The 17,744-nt window shown below is 41.5% G+C and overlaps 1 protein-coding gene across 8 annotated transcripts in view; it reads right to left on the bottom strand.

Annotated features, from left to right (window-relative positions):
• Positions 1 to 17,744, bottom strand: part of LOC119656207 (kazrin) — a 414,592-nt gene that overhangs the window by 297,226 nt on the left and 99,622 nt on the right. The window lies entirely within an intron of this gene.

Below are 17,744 nucleotides of genomic sequence, written 5' to 3'. Positions count from 1 at the left end.
CTGCAAGTCGCTACGGTCACGCTGCTCCCAGGGCAGAGGTGAGGCAACGTCTGACGATTTGTCTCTGCCCTGGTAAGAAACCGTAAAGCCGTCATCGCTTGACTTTTTTATTAACCTTATTTTAACACGAACCGAAATCGTCAGTCAACTTTTTGCTTTTTTTTGTAAACTTGGGTTTAACTCAAAAAAATAGGAGTCCGGGAACTACAAAAGAGGGAGCAAGCTGCTCCCCAAGTGGTTCGGTCCGTCACTAAGTGGGTGCGGACTCAGGACTCCCAGCATCCTCAACAAAAAATAATATTTATTTACATCGGCCTAGTTTAGGTCTAGGCTGATGACGGATTTCACTTAAATATAATTCGTACCTATCACGTGTTTGTGATTGTATTTAAGTGGAGCATTTTCCATCGATCGTCACTTTCGGTCACGCTGCTCCCAGGGCAGAGGGGAGTTAGCGTCTGATAAGTTGCCTCTGCCCTGGACGAAACCGTCAGTCAACTTTTTGCCTTTTTTTATTTGAACAGGTAAAAAATCGCTCCAAATTCGATAGAAAATCAAGATGGTATTGACAGTTTTCTTCGTATATAGTGATGTTTTCTATTCCGAATTTTAATTATTAAAATGGGTTTACTGTCTGTCTGTCCATCACACACGTTTTTCTCGGAGATAGTTGTACCGATTCACACCGAATTTGGTAGAAAGGTGGGAACCGCGAACGCTCACGCATACAGTGAGTTGCATAACTCTACATCGAATTTAAGGCTGCCACTATACGGTGCCTAAGCTCCGAAATACCCTCCATATCTGTTCAAATTAAGTACATTACTGTAATTTTTAGTAATTGAATGCAGAACTCCCTTTAAGTTCATCATCAGAAATGTAGGCTAGAGCATAGTGTATGATCCTACCAAGTTTGGTGGAAATCGCACTATTAGTAACAAAGTAATAACAGATCAAAGCTGTCGCTTCTTTACAAATTCAATACTGAATGTGGCTATTCTCACTAGTATATGCATATATTAGGCGCAAATGCACACTCAAATGATATGTTATTATAAAAGAAATACATAAAACCTTTCATATCTGAAGCGGTCAACTTCCGGTTCCCCGACTTGTTTTCCGATCTTTTCGACAAAAGTTCGATGTATTTGCCTTCTGGCTATTCTCGAAACGCAAAAAATCACTGTGGAGAAAACGTTTTGCGACGATAGAAGAAAGAGCTATTTGGATTGGTTAGTTTCTGAAAATGGGTCCTTGTTATTCACTATAGGGATTCACAGGTCCCATCTTCCCTCCAACTTTCGTATCGACAGGAGTAACGGCTTCTGAGATAATAGGTGCGACAGATGGACGGACTAATAGTTAGACAGAAAACAGATTTTAATAAAGTTTTGTTTCACACAAAACCTTAAAAGTTGGTCTTCCTTTTGGATACATTAGTATGTGACATAAATATATACAAAACTGTTAACTTTTTCGTAAAAATATTGGGTAATCACTCCGTCACTTGCAAAATCCTATTATAATTGGAAAGGCTGTGCAAATACAAGGTGTGTGTGAAGTGAAAATAGTGAATTTCCACCAATTTCATGTGTTATATGAGTGTGGATCGATCCATATCTGCAAATATTCTAGCTTTTATTTACAAATCCGTGGAAAGACCCGCTTTTTCTCAAAACTTCCTAACTCACTCATTATATTTTCCTGTGAACAATTCTCTCTTGTCGTTTTTATAGTTTATAGTAAAATGATTCTAAAGGGTGCAATCGTTAAAATGTTGCCTCTTCTTCTCAATTAATTTATTGTAAGTGAGCTTGAAATTCTATAGCTTCCTTCTAAACCGAGGCACGTACGAACACAGTCAAATAACATCAAGTATTTCTTTCTTGGCAATGTACTACTGCTTCAACGTGAAAGGATAATCCCTATGATTAAAGACTTTCCTGTGCTGTTAACTTACCACAAACACCACTCCCAGGACGAGAACAACAAAAATGTTCAGAAATCTCCTTCCGCACAACATCCTTCAGGTTTCGAATTGCAACTAAATTGAAATAACTCTAGCTTTCGTAGTTTTATTCGAAGCAAGCATTTCCGGGAAAAAATTCAATGAAGTACCAAAGCAAGGACGACCGACGTCTCGTTAACCTTTCGACAGTCATGTCGAGGGTGAGAGTACATGCTTATTGTATAGTATATACCAAACAATAGTTTGTGAAAGCTGAAGAGCTGCTAAACTAAATGGAGGAACCTGCGAAATAGTGTACGAGTTGCATTGCAGTTAGAGTTTGACTTGAATAACACCTGTTTTTGTTGTTACCCCTAGTTATGGTAGTTTCCAATGGGTAAATTTTCATTTTCCTGTTTGCTGGTGCAAAAGTACTTATCTCTAAGCTGCTTTAACCGGCACTTCTTGTATTTGGGTCTCCGGTTACATGAGCATTAGAACTTGGCGTTTCATTTTTGTGAAGCGCTTTATGTGAATATTGTGGTCGCTGAACAATTCGACGTAAGTTTTAAACCAGCTAGCGGTATTGCTCAATGTGAGCTAGCGCTACGAATAAGAAAGTAGTAGTAGTAGTAGTAGTATTGCAGCGGCTAAATTGAAAGAAGCCTCACTTGAATCTGTCCGTCACATAAATTGAAATGAATGCTTATTTTAGAACCTTTAGTAAGTCAAATATTTTAAATCTTTTAAATGAGCGATTTTTGTTTTCAGCAGGATAGCAGCCATTTATCTTTAAAATATTGTTTGGATGAATATTGAATGAACTATAATATATGTATACATATGTACATACATCGCACTATGATGAACGGTAGTTGATGCATCATTAATTTGCTTAAGACTGTGGCAGGATGGAGACCGTGCAAACAGAGAGAGGCGCTAGCATTATGTTTCACCCAGTGGAAAAAAAATATCATCAGTTTAAAATAGTACTAACTGAGCCCTTTCATTTGGCACCCCGCATGACAATATTCTGTGAAAAAAAATGCCGCCCTCCTTTTGGATTATGAGAAACCCCCCTTAAACACAGTGCAAAATGATGGCACCCGTTGCACCTAAAGAGATTCACAGTTCACAAGTTCTCACCAAATGCTGTGACAATTGGTTTAGCCGTTTCCGAATAAATTGGATGTGATAGACAGGCACATAGACAGACGGGCAGGCAGACCTTGAATCGATTATTAATAAGGTTTTGTTTCACACAAAGCCTTAAAAAAGCCAAGAAAGGAAAACTAAAATACCCCTATGGAATCTGCCGTTCACTTTATATGGTGATCACGTCATTCACGTCACAGAGAGCAACAAATTTACGAGAAATGCAGAATTTTCTATAACTTTGCTAATGATAGATAGATTATGTTCAAACTTTCCAGAATTAACAAATTATAACACTAACAAATTTTGCATTTCTGGGCTGAATTTAAGGAGGATCTTTTGGGAACTTTCTCAAATATGGCAAAATACTATTATTAACTTGATTTGTATAGATATCGGGACAGGATGTATTTTAAGGCTTAGATCCACATGTAGATGCATCGTTGCGAATTTTTCGGTTGGATAGGTTCGGAGAACGAGACTTGTTTTACTTTTCGGGGCATACATTTTAAGTCCTCACTCCTTTGTGTTTCACCGAGTATCGAAAACACAAAAAAAAATCTTTTAAACTAACAAAAATAGCTTAAATCTAATGGGCACTGATAACGGTTTACAGACAGAGAAGAGAAACTGTAACAAACAAAAATCTAATTTTACAATAAGTTGTTGGGAAATAGTCAAAAACCCGACAAAATTCTCTTGGCCTTAGCGGCAAATAAATAAATACGAAAGTAATAATAAATAATTAATCGTTTGAAAAGATATTTTTAACTTAAATGATTGTTCTTAAAACTAGCGGAATTAAAACTATTAACTGAATCTAATCAATAATTTATTCAAAAGTAATACAGAAATGTTTTGAAAGTAAACTGAAAAAGACTAATTTAGACTTAAAGCTATTATGCAATTACAAATTAGTATATTTGCTCTTAAACCTAATAAAACAACGGACAATTTAAATTAAAAGTCGGGAAACCGGAAGCTTGACGTTTCAGGTATAAAAGGTTTTGTGTTTCCCTATGTGAGGAGCATAACGTAGTTCTCCATTGGCTTATAGCATTGACCCGAGATATTGAAATCGGTCAGTTCTGGGCAGGTTACTGCCATTGGCAGAACTGAGCGATTTAAATATCTCTAAGGGCAGGTTACTGCCATTGCCCGAATTCGGCGATTTAAATATCAATGCTATCACCCAATGGAGAACTGCGTAATGAAATTGTTTCACGCATTAATGCAACCTGGATGAAGTGGCATTCCCCAACTGGTGTTCTTTGTGATCGACGTATCAGCGCACGTCCCAAATTTAAAATTTACTGCAATGTCGTCCGTCTGCCGCTCTCTATAGTTCTGAGTGTTGGCCGACTATAAAGGACAATGAACGGCGTCTTGCGGTAATGGGGACGGATATGTTGAATTGCACTGGCGGCGTGACACGTTTTGATTATGTCTGAAATGAGAATATCCGCGATCGATATGGGTTTGCACCGATCGTTGGAAAACTGCAAGAGAGGCATTTTCGATGGTGTGGTCACGTAATTCACGCTAACGAGAATTCAACAAACAGTAGTAGTTTCCGAAAATGAGTCCTGTCTCACTTCAAGTGCGTACATTTTGACTCCTTACTCACGCACTTTGCAATTTATGCCAAAACTAATATCAGTTTCGGAAAGTACCAATCGAGACCTTTCATTTAACACCCTACACAACTATATTCCGTGAAAAAAATTTTTGAATCCCTCCTCTTGCATGTATGGGGAGCCCCCCTTTAAACTCCACCTAAATTTATGCCACTAGCTGTATGCGCGGGATTTCATAGCTCCCATCTGTCCACTAAATTTCGTTCGGATCGGTTTAGCCATTTTGGAGAAAAATGTGTGTGACAGACAGACAGAGAGACATTGAATCGATTTTAATGATTTTTACTTTCACTTTTCTTTAGAATTTTTTTTTTCAATTTTTAAATCAAAAATTTGGTTTCGTTTTTCGAATTTTTTGTTATTTTAGTTTTCTTTTCGCTTTATAAATATATTTTGTTTCTTTTTTACAATAAAAACATGCATAGGAAGAGAAACTAATTCAACAGTTGTAATATTAATAAAGAGGCAAAGAATAATAACATTAGTATGAACATGTTGCAGCCGAAGGCAAAAGCAGCACCCATTCACTATGTACATATTTACAAAGTGACAGAACTGAGCACGCCACCGATAATCGGCATCCTGCGGCCCACAGTACCAGAATTTCTCCGTTTCAATTATCAACGTATGTGTTATCAATCGCCCTCGCTCTGGAGTATCTCCAGTCGAATTCCGGCGCCCCCACAGTCAAGTTCAGGGGATATTCTATCCTTTTGTCCATGGCCCTCCTATGTATATGCTACATAAACGCATCACCGACAGAATCAAGAATTAGACCATTCCTGTCAAGTTATACGAACGCTTCGTGTATTGTGCCAAATTCGTTCCATTTTCAGCTGTGATGTTATACCGAAAGAATGGTAGTTCCATTTGTCGTTGTTAATTTTACATGCATTCCTTTTTCATTAGTTTGTATTGATGAAATTATTGCTGCGGAACAAGAGCTTAAAGGCGACCCTAAAAAAGACCAGCGACGATAGAACCCTAATTTTTGCGGATCGCACAGGGGACCATGCCATTTTTTTTGCTCATTAAAGAGCAAGGGCTTATTGTCACCACAAGAACCCCTCCATCCCTTAGAACTCAGTCCACAATTATCCGCAGTTTTCATAGGGAAACTGTGTGTCCGGATAGCTGAGTGGTTAGAGCGCAAGGCTGTCGCACGGAAGGTCGCGGTTCAAATCTCACTGGCGGCAGTGGAATTTGTATCGTGATTTGACGTCGGATACCAGTCAACTCAGCTGTGAATGAGTACCTGAGTCAAATCAGGGTAATAATCTCGGGCGAGCGCAATGCTGACCACATTGCCTCCTAGTGTACCGTTACGGTCTTGAATGAAGTTCTCTAACACACTTCAAGGCCCTGATCTAACATGGATTGTTGCGCCAACGATTATTATTATTATTTCATAGGGAAACTGGCCATGAAGAAATTATCGACGAATTCACTTGGGAGGACCCACTTTTGGAAGCTCACTCGGTTGCAAATTTGGTGACCAAGCAAGATAAGGCCCACAAAGAAAAAATCCCTCGCCCTCTATCAGATTTCAATCTGGTCGTCTTATAAGCAACTTTTAGTCCTCCCAAGAGCTAGGTGAAGTTTTCAAGGTGAAATATATCATTCATCAAAAGGTAACCTTCGAAAAGGTAAAGCCAGTGGAAGAAGTGTAGTGTTACAAGTACCAAAACTTCAATTGCTCGACAGTGCAAAAATGCATTAAATGCACAAAGAACTATCAGCGTGGGGAATGCTGAAAACCCACGGCGCAAGTTCCGCATTGCACTACTGCAACCAAAGTGGGCGTCCTGTAAGCTATCATCGGTGTTCAGTTTATACAGAAATGCTAGCCACACAGAAAGCTGCAAAAATTCGAAAGACAACTAAGGAATACTTAGTCAAGGCAACCTGCTAAGAAATCTCTTTCCAAAGCAGCGAATCAAGCGAACGCCAAGTAAACAAACAGGGTATGAGAATTGGTTGAAGTTCTCGCTTATGCACCCAGTAACAAGCAGCGTCTATCAGATCCTTCGCTCACACAAACTGGGATTAATTTATTTCAGACTTAACACCTAATCCAAACTTGAAATGGACGAAGCAATTATTGTGGCTAGCGACGCCATTAACGTTGCTACACGCAGAAATACCAAACGAATAAAAGTCGATGAGTTCGAATATAATTCTCTGTCCCATGATATCATATTATAAAGTCAGACAACGAATACCGCAATGATTTCACAAAATTTTTTGAATCTTATGCCAACTACCAATTTTGCCATTAAAAATTTACGTTTTCTTAAAATTTCTTAACCAGTTTTTAATAACTGCATTAATACGGGTCTTTTCCATCTACTTGGAAAGTAGCAATCCGATTTCAGACCCATTTCTCTGCTTTCCAACATAAGAAAACTTTTCAAGAGAGAATGGACAACTGAACTTGTCCACCATTGTAATCTCAAAAATATCATACCCAATCATCATTTCGAGTTCCGTCATGAACACGGCACGAAACATGCAGCAAGCTACCTTCACGAAACTGGCGTCCACAATGAAGCAACCGTAGCCTGGGCTTTGTATTTAAAAAAGGCTTTGGACTCCGTTTGGGTAAACATAGACTAATTGAAAACAACTTCCCAATTCCGATTATCAGAATTGCCATCAGTTTCTTCGAAGATAGGTTGTTCTATATCAACATCAGAAGTACCAGTAGTCCATTCCCATCCAATCCATTTCAGGCCCTACATTATATAACGTTTTCACTTGTGAAGTGTCTATTCCAGATGGGATGACAATATGCTGATGACACCCTTATCTTCCCGCCAAACCTTCGCCCCAATAAGGCCGCCAAAACAATAGAAAAATGTGCTTCTCTGCAAATACTTTTATTGCGACAGTTTAGTGCTCTAACTACTACGCCACTGGGTAAAATTACATATAGTAATTAGGAGCATGGGAAACCCGGATATTTTAGAATTATAATAATGTGTTCATAAATCTGGGGCGGTCAAAGGGTAGTATAGACGCCACGGCGAAACGTGGATTGGTACCTACGATAGAGCATAATACTTGGGAAATACCTGCTGATCCAACACCAACAGCTCTGCTACCAAGCTGGACAAAATGTACCAACTGATCCTCCAGGCTGGGGGTTGGGTAGGGCTGACAACTTTACACGGAAAACCAAAGTTACGAAGCCACGGAAGCAGCCTCGGACAGAATGGGTTTCAAAACGACAAACTCGGCAACGACAACGCTCCCTGTACAGACCAAATGCTGCTGAGCAGCTAGCCGATACCCTGTCCCAATGTAAGGATGATGTAACAGCGTTGTAAGATAAGCGCTGGACAGGGACCGATTTCCTGGAGAAGAGCGAATACACCATAATTACGCCCCTATAAAGGGGACTGCAGAGTGGGAGAAGGATACCTTCTACGAGGCAGTTGAGCGGACCCTCGATGCCTGTCCCAAGTATGATATCCAAAATTATACTTGAGGATTTCAACGATCAAGTAGGGACGGAGCCCGTATTCAAGCGATACGTCGGCTCCCGTAGCTTACATAGGGATACTAATGATAACCGACTGTGGATTATTCAGTACCGTAGCAGTATCGGTTGTCGGAAGTACCTCGTTTGCGTGGAAACAGTCCATAGGCATAAAAAGGCCTTTACAGGCAGGACCACTTTCAACCAAATTGCCAACGTACTGATCGAACGCCGCCACCTCTCAGCCTTGACGAATGTAAGAATACATAAGCTGCCACTCGGACCACTATCTCGTTGGCATAATGCTCCGAAGTCGAATTACGATACCACCTACAATCCCCTCTGACTGAAGCTATTCACAATACAGGCCTCCGTAACACCTATAAGGGGAAAATCGATGCCGCAATAACCGCAGTTAACAGATGTCTAAGAGATGAAGCGTCAATAAATGATCTTCACAGCCACCTGAAGAGCCTTATCATTGATACGGCCACAAACATATTTGGCCCCTGGCGCAAGAAAAGTCGTCAATGCCTGACGGCTGGCAAAGAGACATTATCTATCTCATACATAAAAATGGAGATATCACGCAGCGCAGCAATTATAGTGGTATCACGTTGCTGAGTACCATCTATAAGACATTTTCCGCTATCTCACTAGGCCGAATAGCCCCATACGCCCAGAATATCATTGGCCCATACCAAAGAGGCTTCACTCCCGGCAAAGCAGCAACTCATCAGATTTTCTCTCTGCGGCAAGCGATGGAAAAACTATTGGAATATGGACATCAGTTGCACCTTTTCATCGATTAAACCGCTTATGACAGCATAGCCAGGGTAAAATTGTACACTGACATGAAAGAATTTTGTATCCCAACGAAATTGCTAAGACTGACTAGGCTGACCCTAACCAATGTGCGAGGCCAGATAAAAGCAGCAGGATCACTCTCAAGACCATTCGACATCAACAACGGTCTACGATAGGGGGATGCCCTATCATGCGGCCTCTTCAACGTGGCCCTCGAGAAAGTGATCCGTGATGCTGAGGTAAATTCAAGAGGTACGATCCTCTTCAAGTCCACCCAACTACTGGCCTACGCTGACGATATTGACATTATGGGAAGAACAACCTGAGATGCACAGTCTACCTTCATCCAAATCGAGCAGACGGGGCGTGATCTTGGCCAGCACATCAATGAAGACAAGATGGAGTACATGGTGGCAACGTCAGTGCCAAAACCGAAAGAACGAACAACATCGAATCGCACTAGTCAAACGAAGACAGTGAAGATAGGAGACTTCAACTTTGAGACGGTTGAAAATTTCTCCTATCTAGGGTCCAAAATCACAACCCATAACAGCTATGACGATGAAATCTGCGCACGATTGTTGCAACCAACAGAGCCTATTTCAGCTTAACTGTTTCGCTCAAAATATCTCACCATAGGGTCAAAGCTCTTACTGTACAACACTATAATCTTGCCAGTCCTTATGTATTCCTCGGGGGCTTTGGTTCTTAGCAAAAAAAAACTGCGAACTCTTCGCCGCGTTCGAGAGAAGAATCCTCCGAAGAAGTTTGTGCCCCCTACATGAGGGTGGACGATTCCATAGCCTATATTACGACGAAATCTATGAGCGATACCACGACCGTGAGGTTGTGGACAAAATCCGGCTCAACCGATTGCGGTGGGTGGGTCACTTAATTCGTATGGATGGGGATGATCCAACCGGAAAATTTATCTATAGTAGAAAAAGAAGACGGGGCAGAACCTGCCTAAGATGGAACGGTAGTGTAGGTCAGGACGGCAGACAGCTTTTAGGAATATCAAATTCGTTTTGAGATTGATGGGGTCCTAAGTCCGCATCAACTTAATGCAGGACCGGACCAAATGGGGAGCAACTTACTCCCTCTTTCCTGGTCCACGGACCCCTCGCTTAGGGCTTGCACCCAAACTTTTAAAAAAAAGTCAAGCGACGACGGCTGTACGGTTTCTTACCAGGGCAGAAGCAAATCGTCAGACGCTGCCTCACCTCTGCCCTGGGAGCAGCGTGACCGTAGCGGCTCGCAGATGTTGAATGAATATAATATAAGAAACCGTAAAGCCGTCGCCGTCGTCGCTTGGCTTTTTTTTAATATCAAATTGTTGGACCTCAGCGCAAAGCCGGGATGTCTAGAAACCCTTATTAAGGCAGGTCTAGACCGGATACCGGAAAAAAATATTTGGTTAACCGATTAAACAATTCTTAATTTTGCCTTTTTCCGTTTTCGTATAACATTGACTCATTTGTGCACCAAATTTGTATCCAGTGTTTTTGTTTTTGTGTGCTCTATGCAATCCAGAAATACAAATACAACTGTCTGGAATCCTACGATTGATATGATACTGAATATATTGCGGCCCCACAAAATTGATTTGATTCGAAAAGCTACCAAAATAACTTTATACTTGTTTGGGCTATATTATCTAATGTGTTCTTACTAAAAGGAGATCACCAAATATCCAGTACAGGACGTAATCCAATGCAATAATCGAATCTCCCTAGTGATATCGGATGCAAAATGTATCTTACGGCAAGGATTCGTTTACTCTGATGAAGTTAAGTCAAAGAAAGGTATGTGGGGCGTATTTCTTTCAACACAATCGGGTTATTAGTTGATGGATTACATGAACGTAAATATGTATGAATGTATGTCTTAAATATTCCATGGGCTAGCATTCTGGTACTCATATTTCCTTCCTTTTGAAGAGTTGGAGCTTTCTCGCCAAATCCTTTATAAGTGCACGCATACTACATTGTTCGAACGTCGTTAACATGAAAGATGTGGAATATAAAGGAACCCCTTTCTGGCTGGCTCCCCAGTAATGAAAAAAGCTTTAAACAGATTTTTATTCTGACGGTTCGCATCGTCCTGCCATCACAGAAAGGAATTGAGTATGATGGATAAGGAAACCTAAAAGATTGCACAGAGCCACTCAAGTAAGTACGTACATATGTACATATATCACACAAGACTTTATTAAGCCACTCAATCTTATTTGAAATTTTATACTCTATATACATATATGAAGTTTATGATTTACACAACCAATTGTTCAGTTAATCTATCTAAGAAATTTGAAGGTCTTACTCCTGCTCTCTGCCGTAACACATATTCCTTGATGCGTGCAGCTATAAAAGGTTTTATACCACATTTAGCTTAATACATGAACACGGCTCAGCAAAAGTAGAATCATTGTTCCGCAATTTTACTTTGGTTCAAATCATGGGACGTGTACTACGTTCTTTCATGCGTGTGTGTGCTACATTTCCTCCGCACATACATACATACGGACGATGTTTACTTTTGCGAAATTAGCTCTAGGATTCATATAAAATTTACGAACTGGCTTTGCTCCCAGTTGCTTTCCTATGTACCTCTGCGTTTACGTAGATTCCCTAGGTCTTCGCTCCGGCTTTGGCGCTCCTGCAACAAGTGAGTACTGGCATAGACGCCATGATGCCACGTACATAGTAGCAGCAGGGAATGATTTATGTTCCAGGAAAGTTGCAGCATCACATAAATTCTCGTTACGTTCGAAGCTCTTACGTAAGATGTTGTGAAGAAGGATTTGAAAGGAATTACAAACACACGGATACATATATATTGAAAGTATTGGACTCTAGCCTGTATGCCATGAAACTCAATCTGTGTTTCGGAAAACATTGAAATTGTACAACAAAATGGTGATGTACAATGTTTGAGAAGGAAATAGGGTTTCCAGAATATTTGCTGGTGATGGAGCTTCATTTTAAACTGGAATGGCAAATTTTTGGCTTCACTGCCATATGTGCTCAGTTACACAAAAGGATGACATTGTATCTATTATACATTGCATGATTGCATGAAAATAGTAGCTTACTGTTCTGTTCTTTTCAAAATGACAGCTCAAGAGCATTAACGTAATGTGAACTGAAGATATCCTGTTTGCTATTCAGTATTACATCGGCTTCCTTTGAAAAACAAAACCACATCCTTGTTGAATTACATCTACGAGATTAGACCGACAAGTCCTTTGTTTTAGTTAGAAAACTTTACCATTCGGGAAATTACAGTTCAATAATGCCAATGAGAACCTTCGATTTATTTTCATACTACTGGGGCTTCTAAAGCTTTATATATGTCCCCATGCGGCATAAAACCCCAGCTTATAATATTTCACAGCAGCTACTATAACTTAACTTAATAATAGTAGAGTTTTAATCAAATTTTCCAGTATAATACCCAATATTAAAGTCTAAATTATTGCATTTTAGGAAACTAGGGGGGTTTAGAGAAAATGTTCAAAATATAATATTATCATATACTGTCATTAACTTTATTTGGGAAGACATCGTAACGGAGTGTATTTTTAAGCCTAGATCCCATGCGCATGAAACACTACAATTTTTTTTCCGGATCTTTCGGTCGGGTAGTTGCGAACGGATCCTTAAAGTAATTGATCCCTTTCGGGAACCGCATTCCACTTATATGCAACCAATGCGAAAACCTATATTTAATTCAAAAAGTAATAATCGAGACCCTTCATTTGATAACCCACATGGCCATATGCGTTGAAAAAAAAAGTTGCACATATTTCTTACTTAAGGTTAACGTGCGTACGGAAGGTTGCGATTTACGGTCTTGAGTAAATTGCTCTAACACACTTCAAGGCCCTGATCCTATTGGATTGTTACGCCAACGGTTATAATTATTATAATGTAACTCAGCCCCTCACCAAATTCGACCACGCGACACAGTGGTTTTTGAAAATATTGCGTGTGGCAGATAAATAGACAAACAGCAAATAGACAGTCACTTGAGGGAAGTTATCAGATTTCCAATCAGGCGCATCCCTTCGCGGCTAAGGGAATTCCGGACGGAGTTACATACACTTGAACGGATTTGGAGGTGTGTGTCCATGGGTACGTGTATGCGCGAGTCGGGTTGGTGGGAGGAAAATGTCCATCCATGAAAAAGATGGCTATGAGAAGCATACCTAGAACAGAAAACCAAAAGTCTTTGGTATATGAAAACTGATTGGCAGCAACGCACTATTTGCTGACGCAAGCTGGTACAGTAACCATCTGTATCACCTTGTAAGTGGGCTTTCCACTCACACGTGGCACTGAGACTGCGGCACCATGGATGAGAAGGCGACCCGGTCAGGATTGTGGCTGGTTCCATGAGGTGAACGTTTTCTGCAGGTTTCGACATCCAACATGCCACTTTGTTGCAATTTCGAGACGGGTGAACCGCGGTTTAGTGGTGATAGCATGCCCCAAACTAGAGAAAACACTTGAGTTAGTCCAGCTAGCTAAGGAGATCTTCAGGGCGAACTATCACTGAAAGCCTACGGAGCTTTAGATGTCTGGCTACTGCTTGGTAGGTGGGCAGTTCAAAGAAGAGAAAGGACGGGTGGGTGAATAGGACTACCTAAGAAGCACAGAGGTAGCGGGAAGCGGAGAACTGGCGATTGCGACGGCTCTGGTCCATGAGCGCGAGCCTCTGCCTGAATTGGAGGCAAATACCTGAACAAAAATATGAATAAAACAAACGAAATCATCACCATCATCAACGGCGCAACCGGTATCCGGTCTAAGTCTGCCTTAATAAGGAACTCCAGACATCCCGGTTTTGCGCCGAGGTCCACCAACTCGATATCCCTAAAAGCTGTCTGGTGTCCTGATCTACGCCATCGTTCCATCTCAGGCAGGGTCTGCCTCGTCTTCTTTTCCTACCATAGATATTGCGCTTATAGGCTTTCCAGACTGGATCATCCTCATTCATACGGATTAAGTGACCCGCCACCGTAGCCTATTGAGCCGGATTTTATCTACAACCGGACGGTTATGGTATCTCTCATAGATTTCGTCATTGTGTAGGCTACGGAATCGTCCATCCTTATGTAGGGGCCGAAAATTCTTCGGAGGATTCTACTTTCGAATGCGGCCAAGAGTTCGCAACCAAGTTTCCGAGGAATACATGAGGACTGACAAGATCATTGTTTTGTACAGTAAGAGCCTTGACCCCATAGTGAGACGTTTCGAGCGGAACAGTTTTTGTAAACTGAAATAGACTGTTGGCTGCCAACAACCGTGCGCGGATTTCATCATCGTAACTGTTATCGGTTCTAATTTGCGACCCTAGATAGGAGAAGTTATCAACGGTCTCAAAGTTGTAGTCTCCTATCTTTATTCATCCCGTTTGATGTTGTTGGTTGGTTGGTTTTCGGTACTGACGTTGCCACCATATATTTCGTCCTGCCTTCATTCATGTGCAGCCCAAGATAACGTGCCGCCTTCTCGATCTGGTTGAAGGGAGTTTGTACGTCTCGGGTGGTTCTTCCCCTGATGTCAATATCGTCAGCATAGGCCAGAAGTTAGGTAGACTTCAAGAGGATGGTGCCTCTTGCATTTACATCGGCATCGCGAATCACTTTCCAATGATATTCTGAGCGTATGGGGCTATCCGGTCTAGCAAAATAGCGGAGAATATCTTATAGATGGTACTCAGCAACGTCATACCTCTATAATTGCTGCACTGTGTGAAATCTGCCTTTATATGTATGAGACAGATAATGCTTCTTTGCCAGTCGGCAGGCATTCATTCGCTGTCCCACACCTTCAGCACAAGTTGATGAAGCACTTGGTGTAACTGGTCGCCTCCATATTTAACCAATTCGGCTGTAATTCCATCGGCTCCCGGCGACTTATGATTTTTAAGCCGATGAATTGCATGGACTGTTGTGTTCTTGGTGGTGGCAGTGTTTGTCCGTCGTCTTTAGTTGGTGGAACCTCCAGCTCGCCGATGTTCTGGTTGTTCAGAACTTTATCAAAGTACTCAACTCATCGCTCCAGTATGCCCATTCTATCGGAAATCAGATTTCCCTCTTTGTCTCGGCAGGATGAACATCGAGGTTTGTAAGCTTTCATCCTTCTGACTTGTTGGTAAAACTTCAGCGCCTGATGCGGTTTCTCCCTGTAGTTCCTGATTCTCCCAGGCTTCCTCTTTCCGTCTGTGAAGTCGCTTCTCTGCTCGTCGAAGTTCGCGATAAGTCTGCGCCTGCCCGCGTCCTTGGAGTATGCAACATTACTCGGTATGCAGCATTCTTCCGTTCCGTTGCTAGCATACATTCATCGTCGAACCAGCTGTTCCGACTCTTGTTGCGGTTGAGACCAAATATGTTTGTTGCCGTATTGATGATAAGTTTCTTCAGGTGACTGTGATCGTTGGTTGATGCTTCATCTCCAGGAATCCGAATCTATATTGTCCCCTTTATATGTTCTGACATTCATCAAGGCTAAGAGGTGGCGGCGTTCAATCAGCACGTGGTTAATTTGGTTGAAAGTGGTCCCGTCTGGAGAGGCCCACGTATATTTGTGGATCACTTTCTGCGCACACCAGGTACTTCGAACAACCATTTCGTGTGACACTGCTAATTGAATATTCCGCAGTCCATTATCATTTGCATTTTGATGTAAGCTATGGGAGCCAACGTATTGTCTCTACTATCGTCGCTACTTTGCTGTTAAAATCCCCAAGTATAATTTTGATATCATATCTGGGACAGACTTCGAGGGTTCGTTCTGCAACCTCGTAGAAGGTATCCTTCTCCGACCCTGCAGTCTCCTCTGTAGGGATATGAACCTTAATGAAGTTTATGTTTCTAAATTTGCCTCGCAAGCGCAGAGTAGATAGCCGTTCGCTTATGTTTTCAAAGCCGATAATAGCAGGTTTCACCAACAAACGTACAACAAACAACAAACGAAATGCCGTTAATAATTAAGGGCAAAGAGCATATTGACTTCATTCTGGTTGATTATGGAGCATTGGAGCAGATACTAGTAAAATGAATTTTGTTAGCAAAAGTATTCAGGATGGAAAATTGCTTGAAGGAGCTGAAGGCCGAAGCATAACATTCACCGCTATATAAAGGTGTTTGTTCGGCCATGGGTGAGTTAGGTTTGACGATTGAATCCTTGGGGAATACAAGACAGTTATAACTCCTACTTTGGTCCCATTGCGGCACGCACATCTTGCTACTAAAAGGATTGAACGAGCCACTCAAACAAGTGGAAAGCTATGGACGGTGCAAAGAGGAGCAGAGAATGAATGAAGATAGTGGCCTCACCAAAAAAGCCGAAGCTCTAAAGAGCCAACGACGGAAGAAGTGCGAGATTTGAGTTTCAAATCCAGCTCACAAATGAAGTCCTAGTAGATGGGAACAAATGTTTGGGCAACTGTGAAGGCAGGGCAACCGGTAAACTGAAGATAGCCCCGTCCGGATGCAGTGGTTATCCAAAGCAGAGCTGAAATTTTGCAGGAGATCAATGAAAATCTGACACTAAGCGCCCTGGGATACAATGTTACAAGGATTAGTAGGAGGCGGAAGTGAGAACTGCTGCTGCAGCTTCAGAAGACGCAGGACGAACGTTCAACTACCAGAACTTAATTGACAAATCCTGAGGTGAAGAGATTACAGTGAAGCAATTGACCCACGAGATAACTGTGGGTGCAGGAACCCTGACGAGATCAAGACAAAGGAGGACATATGGACGGAATTGGTGCAGCAATTTCAAATTCCAAATGGGAGTGTCGACACAATAAAGAACTTGCGTAAAACATACGCTGGCTTGCAAATGGCAATCATTAGCTTGCTAGCACTTTTGCCAGAAAAGTTGTTAGACGTTGGCAAAGCTAAGATTGAATGGTTGGTCTGTAGGATTCGGAAGAAAATATCTCTTGATATGGGTTGTAAATGTCTGGAGTACGTTCTTATAGCCAGATCTGTATCTGTATGATAAATCTGATCGATGCACCCGGTGTGGCGAAAAAGTCATGTTGTGCAAAGATGCAAGTAAAGGCTAAGTGAGGTTTATTCAGATAAGTCTCAACTGCTATGTGGGCCACACGATCTTCTGAATCAACCAGTCCACAAACTCGACGTCGGCGTGGCGATTATTAGCGATCATACAGAGGAATGAGGCATCGATAAAAGTAGAAAGTACATACTCTGGATGCCAGACGATACTTAAGAAAGAAGAAACCACTCCACCATCTGACGATGGGTTTGTAAGAGCTAAAATCGACGGTGATCATGTCTACAGTTGCTATACTCCCGCAAGCGCAAGCGAGGAATGTTACATGAACTTGCATTGGACGCAAATATACGATCCCCCACTGTCATCGCGAAGATTTTAACGCATGGTCTACAAGTGGGGAAGCAATGTTTTTAATAGTACTGGCGAGTATTGCTGGGGCCCTTTTCTTCGCTGAACATTGGTAATATCGAAAGTACCTACACCTTCTGTAAAGAAAGGATAGGTTCAGTGGTAGATATTACCTTGGTAAATAATGTGTTGATGAGGGGGGAACTGGGGAATTAGTGAATAGTATATGCATAACGACCATCAAGCTATACTGTTTAATGAAGTGGAGAGCAGGAGCATGGGGCCCCGGGAGGCATAAAGTTATGCCATATTCAAAGATAGTTGAAGCGGAT

This window comes from Hermetia illucens, chromosome 1 (genome assembly GCF_905115235.1).
Source record: "Hermetia illucens chromosome 1, iHerIll2.2.curated.20191125, whole genome shotgun sequence".
NCBI lineage: Eukaryota > Metazoa > Arthropoda > Insecta > Diptera > Stratiomyidae > Hermetia > Hermetia illucens.
The sequence above is the reverse complement of the archived record's forward strand: the minus strand, read 5'-3'. Positions and strand labels throughout refer to the sequence as shown.